This window comes from Spermophilus citellus (assembly GCF_964194105.1).
Source record: "Spermophilus citellus genome assembly, chromosome: 5".
NCBI classification, from domain to species: Eukaryota; Metazoa; Chordata; class Mammalia; order Rodentia; family Sciuridae; genus Spermophilus; species Spermophilus citellus.
The window spans coordinates 58,237,047-58,250,981 of record NC_138186.1 but is presented as its reverse complement, the minus strand read 5'-3'; the positions used below and the strand labels follow the sequence as shown (position 1 = coordinate 58,250,981).

The 13,935-nt window shown below is 47.1% G+C and overlaps 1 protein-coding gene across 10 annotated transcripts in view; it reads left to right on the top strand.

The window, feature by feature from the left end:
- TRERF1 (transcriptional regulating factor 1) overlaps window positions 1-13,935 on the top strand; it is a 220,155-nt gene that overhangs the window by 161,241 nt on the left and 44,979 nt on the right. The window lies entirely within an intron of this gene.

Sequence of the window (13,935 nt, the reverse complement as noted above, 5' to 3'; positions counted from 1 at the left end):
CTACCTAGTGAAACCATAGCAAAACCAAGTGTCCCTCCCCTCACTCACCCTCCTCCTGCATAATTTCTGTAACCAGGGATGACAACCTACAGTCCATGGGCCTGATCCAGCTTCTGCCTGATTTTGCCCATGAGGTGTACATCATCTTCACAGATGAGCATTTGATGATATGGAAGCACTGACCTTGACCCTAATGAAATAAAATGTAATCCCTCCAAACAATTCTATTTTCCCGGTAGTAAATCTAGTACCAAAAAAAAAAAGTACTCAATTATTATTACCACATTTTGAGGTTCCTCCAAGAATTTGTAGAAGTTTGTTCTCTCTCTTATAGGATATAAGTACTTAAGTAAGAGCCTCTTAACTGCAAAGCCTGGAATATATACTGTCTGGCCCTTTCCAGAAAATGTTGCTGAGCCTTGGTGTAGACAGTAATAAGAGTGAACTTTGCAAATAGAAATCGGACCAGTCACCCAGGTTTGCTCATGTACTCACAATTCAAGATACTTCTGTGGCTCCCCAGTGCTCTTAGGATAAAGATAAGGCTCCTGTCCATCAAACACCTTGCATGGTCCATTTCTTGCCCCTTCCTAGTTCCTCTATTCTGGCCACCCTGGTCTTCTTCCTACCATGTGCCTGCCTTCCGCAGGGCTTGGCCCACATTGTCCTTTACTCTATTGGGAATATACCTTTCCACACCCTGCTTCTCCTGTTTCTTTCTCATCTTTCTGATCAAGCATCACAGTGATTTCCTCAGAGGATCTTTCCCTGACCTCTTTTCTGAGATCAAGGCCCTTTATTATAGCCACTCAGCACATTTTAAAATTGCATTCGCCCACATGTGAGATACATACCCCGGGCTGCAGGCCCCACCAGAGCTGACCCCTGTCTGTTCCCACCTCTGTTACATCCACTGTGCTTGATGCATAGTAGGCACTCAAGAAATGAATGTCCAGGATCAGACTTGTAGACTGAGAAGATGGAGAACGGGAGAAAGAGATGGAAGGCAGAACATTCTGGAAATGTGATTTAGCTCCATAGGACAAGTGCTCAGGGTGTCTCTGGATGGGTGGGAAGGGGAATTCTTTGGAAAGATAGATGAAGCCAAATCACGAGGGGCCTCCTGTGCTAGCTGTTGGGACCCTTGTCCTGTTGGCGAGGGAGCGCTGGAGCACTGGAAGTTTTCAGCAGACGGTGACATGAGCAGGGGCATTGGTTGGAAAGTGAACTAGAAGGGATGAGGCTGGAGGAGGTAAGCCAACTAGGAAGGTGAGGCCAACTGTGTCACAGATTAGGTGAGAACCTGGCACGGGAATGAGAGGAGAAGATGGCCTGGGAAATGCCAGGAGGAGACATTGACGGGAACTGAGTAGAGGTGGGCTCTTGGGAGCCAGTATCTGATGCAGGCTCCTGGGAAACTGCCTCCAGTCATTGCAGATGGGAGAAGAGCGTTTGAGGAAGGATGGAGGAGTGAACGTTTAGAGTACATGAAGTAGAAAGTGCCGAGGCCTGTAAGCCCCCATTGTCTCTGTGAAGCAGGGGTTGGGGTTATCTGCTGAGACATGGGACTTTTGGATTCAGATCACTTTGGCCTTTTACCCCTTTCGTGAGCAGAGCATTCTCCATCGTCCCTGAATGGTGGGCCGATTCATCCGTCAGGAGCAGCTGGGGACATTGACATCCCAGATGCCTAAGGAGATCTTACTGACCTGCTTTTTCCAAAAATGCATAGTCTAAATGTTAGCTTTGTCAGAAATCCCACCCCATAGGCCTTCGAAGAAAACAGGTCTATTCATTTCAGAAAATGTTTGCCAAGGGCCACTCAGCTCTCCCCTGCACCCCAGGAGCCTGTGTCTGACCTGGAGACACATCCCTGGCATTTGACATGCATGAACAATGCCAGGAAGTATAGTTCAGTGACATCTGGTATTTTTTGTAGCGTGTTAAAGTTAGCAAGGCACGTTGACACATAGGTGAAACTGTCTTTAATCAGTCTCAGCATAACCAAGCAGCAACTCATCTTCTGCACAGCTCACTAGTACCCCACAAACAGAGCACCCATCTCCCCTGCCACAACACCTGCTCTGCAGGGGCTGGGTGAGCACTGACTATGCTGGTTCCTAAACCTACTTATGCCAGTGTACTTATTATTATTATGTAAATTAATTAAATGTGATATAAACTGATGAACTATGAATGCAAAAAAAAAAAAAGAAGTGCTGTTTCTATGAAAGTAAATGTCACCCTGTTCAACCTCATTTAACTGAGAATGTACATCAGGCAACTCAGATTTTACTGCTGAATGTTTTGAAAAGAAAAAAAGAATCACTAACCAGGCTGAGTGGCGCATGCTTATAATCCCAGTAACTCAGGAGGCTAAGGCAGGAGGATTGCAAATTCAAAGCCAGCCTCAGCAACTTAGTGAAGCCCTAAGCAACTTAGCGAGACCCTGTTTCTAAATAAAATATTAAAAAGGGCTAAGGATGTGGTTCAGTGGTTAAGTACCCCTGGGTTCAATTCCCAGTACCCACCCCTCCAAAAACAACGACAACAACAACTAAGAATTGCTGCCAAATTAGATGTGAGCAAGACAACTATTAAAGACTGGCATTAGAGAGAGAACTGTATGCATGTCAGAGGATTTTTTAGCACAATTCCTTCACTAGCTTTCTCAACCTCTGACTCCTTTTTAAAGAAACCAAACTGAAAAATGGGAGATTATACATTCTATGTGCTTGATGCATTAAATACAGATGCAGAATTCTGTTCAGCAAAATCTGTGAGTAAAGAAAGGCCTAGACCCTGCCTCAAAGTTTTGTAAGATATTTGTGTTTTAGGTTAAATTTGTAAAGCATGAAAGTACTGCTTTTAAGTATACATACAAGGGTGTTTTTCACTATTTTATTTTCTGAAGAAGTAGAATATTCATATGGTTCAAAAAGTTAGAAAAACATAAAAAGCTATACAATTAAAAAATCTATTTACTCCTCTTTTTCCTAATCAAACCAGTTTTCCCCACCACCACCCCTATAGACTACTGTTACCAGTTTTTGGTTCCTTCCAGATTTCTTTCACATATTCATGAGCAACTATGAATATACTGTCGATCTTCCTTTTTTCGTGGATTCCATCTTGCAATTTTTTTCCTACTCTCTAAAACCTATGTAACTGCAAAAACCAGTACTCAAGGCTCTTTCCTAGAGTTTTGAATGGTGGTGAATGTCCTCAGGAGCCTGGGCGTGGTCCCAGTTTAGGCGGGACAAGGCCACTCTGCCTTCTTATGGCATCTCTTGTGCTAAACCCTATTATGCTTTTTTTTTTAATATTTATTTATTTATTAGTTATTGGCGGACACAACATCTTTGTATGTGGTGCTGAGGATCAAACCCGGGCCGCACGCATGCCAGGCGAGCGCGCTACCGCTTGAGCCACATCCCCAGCCCCCTATTATGCTTTTCACAGACTGAGAAGGGCCATATCTTTGTGCTTTTTGTTGTTGATTGTACTGTGTCACATGGTCCCCAAGTGTAGAGTGGGGAGTTGTCCATTGTTCTAAGCAGAAAACTGTGAGTGCCTGACAGAAATATGTATGAGAGATGTCCTGTCCAGGCATGAGTTATAGTACTGTTGGCTCCATGTTCAATGTCAATGAATCAACAACATACATTAAATAAGACACCTTTAAACAGAAACACATGTAAAACAAGGTTATGTATTGATCCATCAATGAAAATGTGACCAGAGGCTCAGTATTCATAAATTCCATGTTCTGTTTTATGCCTTATTTTAATATGTTCTATTTTATTTAACCATTTTACACAAAAGATAGCATATTAGACACACTGTTCTGCATCGTGCTTTTTAAACCTGATAGATCTATCTTTATCACTTCGTAGGTTTCCTGTTCTTTTTAACAGCTGTGTGGTATCCCATCTTAGTTATGCCATAATTCCCTTTAATTCATTCTGTGTTGAGGGGCATTCAAGTTGTTTTCAGTCTTTGGCTGTTCAAACAATGCTGCGGTGGATACGCTTGTCTTAGGTCATTTGCATGTATCATTTGTTAGGAGTTTCTGCTTTAACTAATTTTCTAGAAGGGAAATCCTGAGGGTGGTGAGTCGGCGTAGCCAGATCAATACTTCAAAAGCCATCACACTAGCCAGGCAAGGTGGCAGTTGCCTGTAGTCCCATCTTCTCAAGAGGCTGAGACAAGAGGATCACTTGAGTCCAAGAGTTCAAGACCAGTCTGGGCAATACAGCAAAAACTCTGTCTCAATAAAAGCCATCACTCGGTGTTCCACTCCTGAGTGTAGATACGGAAGAAATTCTCAGATACACTGGGTGTCACTGGGAGGGTGACGAGATAGGGAAAGGTGACGGGGTGTACTTACCACCTCATGGAGTTGCTGGGTGGGGCTTGTGCAGGCCCTGACACCATGCCTGGCTTGGGGTTTGTGCCCAGTACACATTAGCTGGTTTATTCCTGGGCATCTTGGTCCAGCACATGGGCATACCACTGGTGTCTCTCCTGCCCCACCTCTGTAACCCGGCCCCCCAGGATCCGCCTCCACACAGCACTGGAGATGCCTGGCAGTGTCACGGTGCCTTGAGCAGGTCTCCTAGGCTTCACCCTGGACTATATCACTTCCCCAAGGGCTCCTTCACCTCCTGATCTTTGGCCACAAACCTGGTTGCTGTATTCCATAAAGGTTCCCAGAATTGGCTTTGGGTCAGACCCTGCTGTGGCACAGGGGAGAAGGGAGGAAGAGATACAAAATCAGAAGTATTCTGACACCTTTCTGCTCCTGTGGATCTTAAAATCTAGTGTTGGTTGAAAAATAGAACATGGAGGTGACTGCGCCTGGTGGAGTCATGTTTCCAACCCAGAAGGCTGCGTGCCTGGGCCTGTGCAAGCTGCAGGGATGGTGTGGACCTCAGCTCTCCCTGCTGTCCCTAGGCTGTTCCCTTCTGTCTTCTCAGTTCTGCTAAAGGTTCTCCTGGCGGGGTTGGGGTGGGGTAGGGGTGTCCATTGCTTTAGCCTTCAAGTCTTATAGCAGCAAAGGGAAGTTGTTTGGAGACCTTGAAATAATGGGGGTCAGTGACCAAGGATGTCTGTCTTGAGCAAGTCCAGACAGGTTTGGGGGCTTCTTATGAGGGTGTGAAGGATAACCAGAGGAGGCAGCAAAGCCAGAAAGGGCAAGACATTGTCTAAGACCCCTGAGGCTTTTTGTACTGGAAGCCAAACTCTGTGATCCCTCCCACCATCCCAGACCTGGGAATCTCACGTGATGGGGAAGGAGGGGATTCTCACTTCCAACTTTATTCTATAGTCCAGAATTCTTAGAAGCGTTCATAAATGATAACAGATGGCCCTCCTTGACCTTGGCGTACTGTGATTTGGAGCGAGGCCCTTTTGACTCCCTATCCTCAGCAGTCCCAGTGGCTTGTCCCTTCCAGGACATCATCCCCCTTTGTTCCCTGTGTCTCTCCACACCCTGCTCTCTCCCTTCCCTCAGAGCTCTGCCGGAGTCCTGAGAGCTTGCACAAGGTGCCACCAGGGCAAGGCTCCTCCTGGACCCTCGAGTGATCCTCCTGGATCTCACTGAGAAGGTCAGCCTCCCATGGCACAGTGAAGACAAAGGAGCCTTGCGAGGGGCAGCCAGATTTCGGGCAGCCAGTGTGGGGCCTCTGCTTGGCCTCACTGAGCCCCATTGTGCCTGCTGAGGACACTACCAGGCAGGAGATGCAGGTTGGGCCAGAGGCGAGCAAGACTGGCCTCCATCTACACAGAGTTCCTGCCTGTGGGCACAGGATCGAGGCTCACAGACCACCAGGGCCTCTAGGAGGCCAGAACTGGATCCACAGGGCCCTGGAGCAGGGAGCGACTCAGGAAGTGCCTCTGGGAAGGCCTCCAGTCCAGATGCCAGAGGTTCCTCTTGTTTGTTTGCTGACTCCCAGAATTCCCCAGAAGACCTTAGAACTCTGAGCCAAAAGAGGCCACCGCAGTGGCTTGTCTTAGGCCCCTTATCTCCCAAGCGAAGAGGTTGGGGGCTTTGGCATTGCCCAGGATGTGGTTCTGGGTGTCTGCCACTGTTTACAGAATGCCCGAATGGGACACTGATGTCATAGCCTGGGGGACCCTGAGCCTTTCACTAGGGGCTTCCTGTCTGAAACCTGGGGGGGGGGGAGCCCAGCAAACACCTCAGAGCGAACTGTTACTGTCCACACAGGAGTATCCTGGCTATTACCCTGGGAGCTGGGAGCTGCTTTCCAGAAAGACAGGGAGTGGCTTCCCCCAAGATACCCACCCCTTCTCTGGGGCTTGGAGTGACCCAGGCATTTTTTTTTTTTAAATACAGTCTAATGTCTTTGAAGACCATATGACAAAGTCAAAGTCCTTTGGGGAACTGAGGTCCTAACCCTAGCAGCCTACCTAGAATCCTGGGCCCTGGAGAGTTTGTGTGACTGGTGCTATTCCTGGTGCTTGGCTGGGACTGAGCAAAGGCGCCAGCCACACCCCTCCACACTGTCCCCTGCTGGGGAAGCAGTCTGTGCTGGCCACTTCCCGGGAGGCTTGGCTCCCAGGATGTTGGGTGTGGGGCTTGAGTAATAGGAATGGAGCCTTTGGGTGCTTGTCTTGTATTCTCTTAGATTAATAATTCACTCTGAGGCTTTGGTGGGGCTAAAGGAGGCCAATCTCCCTGCCAGCGCCCTTTCCCCACCATCTTAATCCCCCACACTCCCCGGGGCTTTGGTGGAACAGCCTGAGGGAAATCTCCTCCCATTTGCCCTGCCCAGCCCTGCCCTGCTCTGCCCTGCCCAGGACAACTTTGGGGATAAGGAGCTTTTTTTTTTTTTGGCTATTGTCCCAGTGTTGATTCAGAAGATCCTGGGCCCCAAATCCTCGGAGTAAGAGTAGAAGATCCTTTTGGGGGGCCTCAACTCAGACCCTTCTTTCCTGCAGAGACCCTCTCTCAGGCCCCAGCAGCAAGGGCCTGCTCACTGTACCTCCTGGGCCCTGGCTGAAGTGATCTCACCCTCCAGAGAGGCCTGAGTGCTCTACTATGGCTCCCACCCTGCAAGGCTGAGGGGTTACCAGTTGTTTCTCTCTGCCTTCTCCTTGTGCAATTCTTTGGGACCTTTGGAGCACCCCCTTTGCAGACTGCAAGCCCAGAGACAGAAGGTGGTGGGGTTTTTTGTTTTTTTGGGTTTAAAAAAATTTTTTTTAGTTATAGATGGACATAATACCTTTATTTTATTTATTTTTATGTGGTGCTGAGGATCGAACCCAGTACTTCACACATGCTAGGCAAGGGCTCTGCTACTGAGCCACAACTGCAGCCCAAGGTGGTGGGTTTTTAACCTTCCATAGGAGCCCCTGGCACAGAAGGTCTAGGTATCAGTTTGTGGAAAAGAATATAAAGGGCACAGATGCTGGTCTCCCATTCACATGGACCCCAGTCCATTCCACTGCAGGCCTCAAGAGGCCAAGGGTCCTGACCTGATCATCTCCCCTGGCACAAAGTAGGTCTTCAGCGTGGTTGCCAGTGAATTCTGAGATTCTCCTAGCAGCGCCTCCTTAGGAGAAGCATGTAGCTGTGAAGTAGCCGGCATTCAGATCACTCTGGGGCTCACATGTGGATTGATTGTTCCAGGGTCTCCCCTGCCTGCCCTGTCCTCTCTGCAGAATTCTTATCTGAATCAGCTGTCAGTCTCACCACTGCCAGGAGATTAGAGAAGGGAGGCCAACTTGGGGTTGGGACGAGGCTCCAGGCAGGCTACAGTGGTCCTTGTCCCTGGCACTCCCTGTCTCAGAGCCCGTTGCCCTAAGGTGCCACAGGTTCAGTTGTAAGTTTCTTATGATGTCTCTGCAATTTGCATTTCTCCCTGGACTCATAGGCCATAACTGACTTTGTCAGTACTGACGTGAAGGACAGAAGCTATTAGAGCATGTCGCACACTAGTCTCAGAGCCTTTTGTCATACAAGAAGTACTTGAGCCAGAACTGTAATCCCAGTGGCTCAGGAGGCTGAGGCAGGAGGATTGCAAGTTTGAGGCCAGTCTCAGCAACTTAGTGAGGCCTAAGCAATGTAGAAAAACCCTGTCTCAAAATGAAAAGGGCTAGGGATGTGGCTCAGTGGTTAAACATCCCTGGTTCAATCCCTGGCACATACACACACACACACACACAAAAAAAAAAAAAAAACGGGGGGAGGAAGAAGAAGTGCTTGGTCACATCAATTATATCTATTTAACCTTGCTTCCCCTCCCTAACCTCTGTGTATCCTGAAAGTAGAAATGGAAACCAAGTGGTATTTTCTTTGCTTTGTGCATCTGCCCCCTACCAACCAAATACAGAACCTTGGATTTTAGCTTCTGCAAGTCAGTGAAGGATGAGGCCAAGATTGTATGGATTGTATTCACACTGTCTTAGAAAAATTTTACTTCAATTATTTGGATATATAAAAGCACAACCAAAGTCCATAAAGGGCAAATGACTTCCCCAGGGTCACACAGTCGACAGAACCAAAGCCCTGTCCTGTCTTCTACTCCAGTCCTGTCCTGTCTTCTACTCCAGTGCCCTTCTAACCACACCACACTCAGGAGTCAGCGCTGACACTCCTGACCTCACTACCTAGTCCCAACCAAGGAAGGTGGTTTGAAAATAGACCCAGAAATATGTCAGTCAGGCCCAGCTAGACCATGGTCACCTGCTCCAGGAAGCTGCTCTGCATTGCTGTGGCTCCATTTCCCTCTCAGGTCCTCAGCAGCCACACTACTCCATGCCAGCTAGGGAGACAGAGAAGAGGAGGCATATAGCAGTCACAGGGAGGAGAAAGCAAAGAACTGCTGAGAGAAGAGGGTGCTGACAGTGAGGACCAGGAGCCTTATACCCAGGTGAAATAGCTCCAATCTCCAGTTTCCCAGTGCCTTCAGGAAGCAAAGTCCAAACTGCCCAATTTGCAGGTTCCCAAACTAGGCTCCTAGAACTTGGGAGGGGACATGGGATGCCACTGAGGTGGGAGAAATCAATGTCCCTTGGAACTCAAAGAGAGCCTGAAAAAATCCTCCCACGGCAGAGTCAGCCTGCAGCCCAGGCAGGAGCAGCAGGTCCAGAAAGGAAGAGCGAGCCAGAGCCAGACACAGCACCGGGGAGGTGCAGACGCTAACCGCCATCACTGGCAGAGCACATCCATGGTAATCGGGTTACTGGATTATAAAATAGCCACCGGCTTTATTTAGAAGACTAATCAGAAAGCATTTAAAATAACAACATTGCTTAAAGGGAACCATGAACCACTAGCCCACGTCTTGGAGAACCGCCCTTGGCTCCTGCCTCCTTTTGGGGGGAGAACTAGAGGAAAAGAATCCCAGGGGAATCAGTTGAGCTTCCTTGAGAGACCTGAGAGGAAGGCTGGACTAAAACACAAGCCAGGGCAATTTGCAGAATTGTATATACAGTCTCTAAATGATGGCCCGGTCGGAAAGAGGAAAGTCATTTTGGTTTTTCTTCCTCAAACAAGCAGTGGTGGTCTGGCAGGAGCAGGGTGTTACCCCTTCGGAATTATAAGCAAACACAGAGACCTCGGCCAAAGTCAGCTTCCTCTCCTACTGTCTGTCTGTCTGGTTCAAAGGATGTCCTTAGGACAGATGTCCTCCTTGCAGACTGGGCCCCTGTCTCCTGGTGCCCCAAGCTGGGAAAGGACTTCGATGCTCTAGAACAAGGACCAGGAAACCATAGCTATGGCCAGGACCAGCCCGCACCTGTTCTTGTAGAGCCAGTGAGCTGAGAAGGATTTTTACAGCCAGACTCAGTGGTGCACGCCTGTAATTCCAGCTACTCAGGAGGCTGGCAGGAAGATCACAGGTTCAAAGCCAACCTCAGCACTTGAATGGGCATGTAGCTCAGTGGTAAGGAGCCCCTGAGTTCAATCCCCAGCAACAACAACAATAGTAATAATAATAATGTTGTAAAAATAATAATAATAATAATGTTGTATTAAACAAAGCCGCACCCACCCACAGGTACATTGCCTGTAGCTACATGTTACAGCAGCAGAGATGGGACAGAGACCACACGGTCCCCAAAGCTGAAAACATTTGCTACCTGGCCCTGTCTATGCAGTGTGCCAACCCCTACTCTAGGAGGTCTCAGTACAGCCTTGTGATTATCGGCAGCACTCCACAGATCTGGTGCTTCAGGGCAAAAGGCCCTCTGCAGAAAATAGTAATTTGTGTCACTTGTTGGTATCAGAGGCATGGAACCTGGGGGTGAAGAGACCTGTTCCTGGTCTCCTTTGCCTAGCTCAGTGTTTGAGTTTGGTGTTTAGTGAGCATCTTTTGGATACTAGTCTTAAGGGACATGAAACAAGTTGGCTGCTATTCCTGCCTCTGGGTGACCATCAGCCTTGGGGAGGCAAGCCCAGAGAAGGCAGTGTGGTCAGTTTGGCAGTCAGGCTGTGGGGGTGGTGCAGGGGAGGACCTTGGGTTCTGGGTGGCATTTGTGGAGCCTACTCCAGAGTCCTGGAGTCTTCCTCTAAGGAAGGAATTCACGAATAAATGTGAAAGTAGTAGTTCCGTTCATTAGTTCATGAATGAAAACCAATTACCCAATAGGAAACGTACATAATGAGCAAAGCAGTTGCCTTATTAGAAAAATAATGAAGACTTAAATCCTGAGTTGGTATTATGGTAATTCTGCAGATCAGCTAATCCACCAAGAAGAAGGGTTTCTAGGATTTAAATGATATGTTTTAAAGTAGTCTTTTGGCAAGATGCTGAACTATGGGCCTAGCATGCTACCATTTGCACATAAGGGACTGTGTCCAACTGTTGTTGTGTGAACATAATATGTCTCTCCAGGAGGATATGCAAGAACCAGATTGATTGTCCCCAAGAGGGGTCCCAGGTGGCTGGGGAAGGAGGCAGGAGGGAGACTTTTCACATATACCCTTTTTAAAATTTCTGCTATGATTTTCCACATTATTTTCAGGCATTTAGGTGGGATAATTTTCACTCTTCTGAATTTTGGACCACTTATTTAAAAATATACAAATTTAATATGAAATAAATGGCACATTTATTTGGTGTTTTGGGGAAACTCATTTTCCCTTCTTTCTCATTGAGCAATTGGGGTTTTTTGTTTTGTTTTGTTTTTTACAGTGCTAGGGATCGAACAGGGCCTTGTGCATGCTTAGGCAAGTCCTTTAATGCTGAGCCACGTTTCCAGACCAAGCAATTGAATCTTGATTACCTACTATGAGCCAGGCCCTATTCTAGGCCCAGAAGGTCCATCTCTGGCTCTTAGTTTCTTCCTGTGTGGTGGGGAGACTAGGTGATCTCTGAAGCAGTGGCCTCAACTTGAGCTTGCAGCAGATTACCAGGAACTCAGATTTGGGGTTCTAATCATTTCCGAATAGAGAGTTTCTGATTTTCTGATGATTGGGTCTGAGGGGTTGAATTAATTAGCATGTGCAAGAATTAATTAGCATGTGCAATAAGTGGCCAACTGTGTTAGTCAGTGTTTCATCACTTTGACCAAAATACCCCGTCAAGAACAACTTAGAGAAGTTTATTTGGGCCTCACGATTTCAGAGCAGACCTTGGTTCACTGACTCCATTGCTCAGGGCCCAAGACGAGGCAGAATATCATGGCAGAAGGGCATGGCAAAGGACAGCTGCTCAGTTTCTGGCACCCAGGAAGCACAGAGAGAATGCAAGGATCAAGGGACACAATATATTCTGCCAAGGCACAATATATTCCACCAGTGATCTACTTTTTCCAGCCATGGCCCACCTGCCTAAAATGATCACCCATCAAACAGATTAATCCATTGATTAGGTCACAGCTCTCATCTCATAAGTTTACCTCTGACCATTTCTGCCTTGTCTCTCACAAGTTTTCAGGGGACACTTCATGTCCAAACCACTAATGGCTGATAAGACTGATTCTGCTAACTCAGGAACCACCACCTAGGGTTCCATCTAGGCCTGTGTTTATAAAGAAACTACATTTTCATTCTAAAAATACCAATGAATAAAGAATAGGTTCCTCTAGCTCAAAATGCAAAGGAATCCCTCTCCCCACCAGTTTAAGAGGACTTCACAAAACAAACATACCAACAAAAGTTAAATGATGCAGTTTCCATTCCATCCACAGGGCCATGTTGGGGGTTAGGAGTCTCAACAAGTCATTCTTCCTGGGACGGGTGACTTAAGGTAGGGCTTTTGAGGAAAAGAGAGACATACACCAGGAGAGGCATTCCAGAATCACCAAGCCCAAGGCCCACAGGATATTACTGTTGGGTGCCACATAACACCTGTGGCAGGTGTCCCACCTTACAGATTCCATCTGATGGTGGAGGAGTTCCTGACGTGGACATTGTATCCCGGCCTGGGTACCTGTGCCAGGCTCCAGGGCCTTGTTCATGCTGTTCCCTTGTCTGGAATCCCCTTCCTGGTCCCCTCCACCTCTTTAGGTCTTATTTGTCCATCAAAACCGTGGTGAAATCTAACTATTCTCCAAGAGGGCTTACCATCTGCTTGACCTATACAGAATTTCATTTTCTGCTTATATGGGGGACTTGATCATTGTTATCTGTTGTTGTTGTTGTTGTTGTTGTTTTATATGTGTGGTTTTCACATTCATTGGTTGATTCAACAAATATTGCCATTTCTTTTTTTTAATATTTATTTTTTTCAGGTGTAGATAGACACAACACAATGCCTTTACTTTTATGTGGTGCTGAGGATCAAACCCGGGTCCCACCCGTGCTAGGCGAGCGCTCTACCGCTGAACCACAATCCCAGCCCCAAATATTGCCATTTCTTCAGCAAATCTTATTAGAGGGCCTGTGGTGTGCTGGACATTATGACAGGTTTTGGAAATAGAATCAAAGGTTTAAAAACCAGACCTGGTTCCAATAGAGAAAAATCCACTAATCAGATAATTACACTGGTGGAAGTACAATTAAAAACTGAGAAGAATGTTCTGAGGAAGAATGGTCTGAGGAAAAGAGTATTATGAGAATGTATAAGAAAGGGACCTGGTGTAGACTTGGGGTCACGATGGACTTTCTGAGAAAATATAGTTTGAACTAAGATTCAAAAGTGAGTACTGGATAGACGGAGAGGAGGTGGGAGAGGGAAGAGTTCTTTAAATTAAGAAAGGGAGAGGACAGCATGTGCAAAGGTCCTGTACCAGGAGGGAACATAATTCAAGGAAAGAGATCCTTGATACAGCATCCAGTTTGGGAAAGTTGATGTTGAATTACCTTGAACATGGCAGTGGTGAGGTGGATTAGGTAGCTGACTAGGAGCTCAGATCAGATGAGCTGGGGTAATCACTGGGAGTCCACAGGGGATGGGCCATCAATGAGGCCACTAAGAAAGAGAGTCCATGTGAGGAAGGGAGGAAGTGTCTTCTCAGATTGTCACAAGCCCCCGAAGGGCAGAGCATTTTGAGGAAAGAAAGTAACTTCCTAACAGCAGCATAGGGGAAGTTTCCCTCACTTCTCTATCTCCTTGGTCACTGTTACCTGAGTTCAGGTTCTAACTCTCTCACACCTGTATGCAGCAAGAGCCTACTAATCCAGTTCTCAGATTTTAGATGTCCACAAATCACTTGGGGGCAGGGGGTCCCTTGATAAAATGCAGATTCTGATTCAGGAGGTCTCTGCTGGAGCTGTGGTTTTGCATTTCTGACCTATACCTTTTTGGAAGCTGGAGAATTGGTCTCCCTGTTTCTGAAACTCGGCATTCTCATACCCAGCGCCCTCGTGCTCTGTGGCCATTCATTGCTCCCAGCGTCACTTTGAGCTCAGGTCCTGCCCCAGCTGTCTCTGGCCATCTTTGACTCTTTCCTCTGCTTCCTTCCATCCCCTCTTCATCCCATCAAGCCAAACCCCTTGAGCACAAATTTTCCATTTCTTTCTCT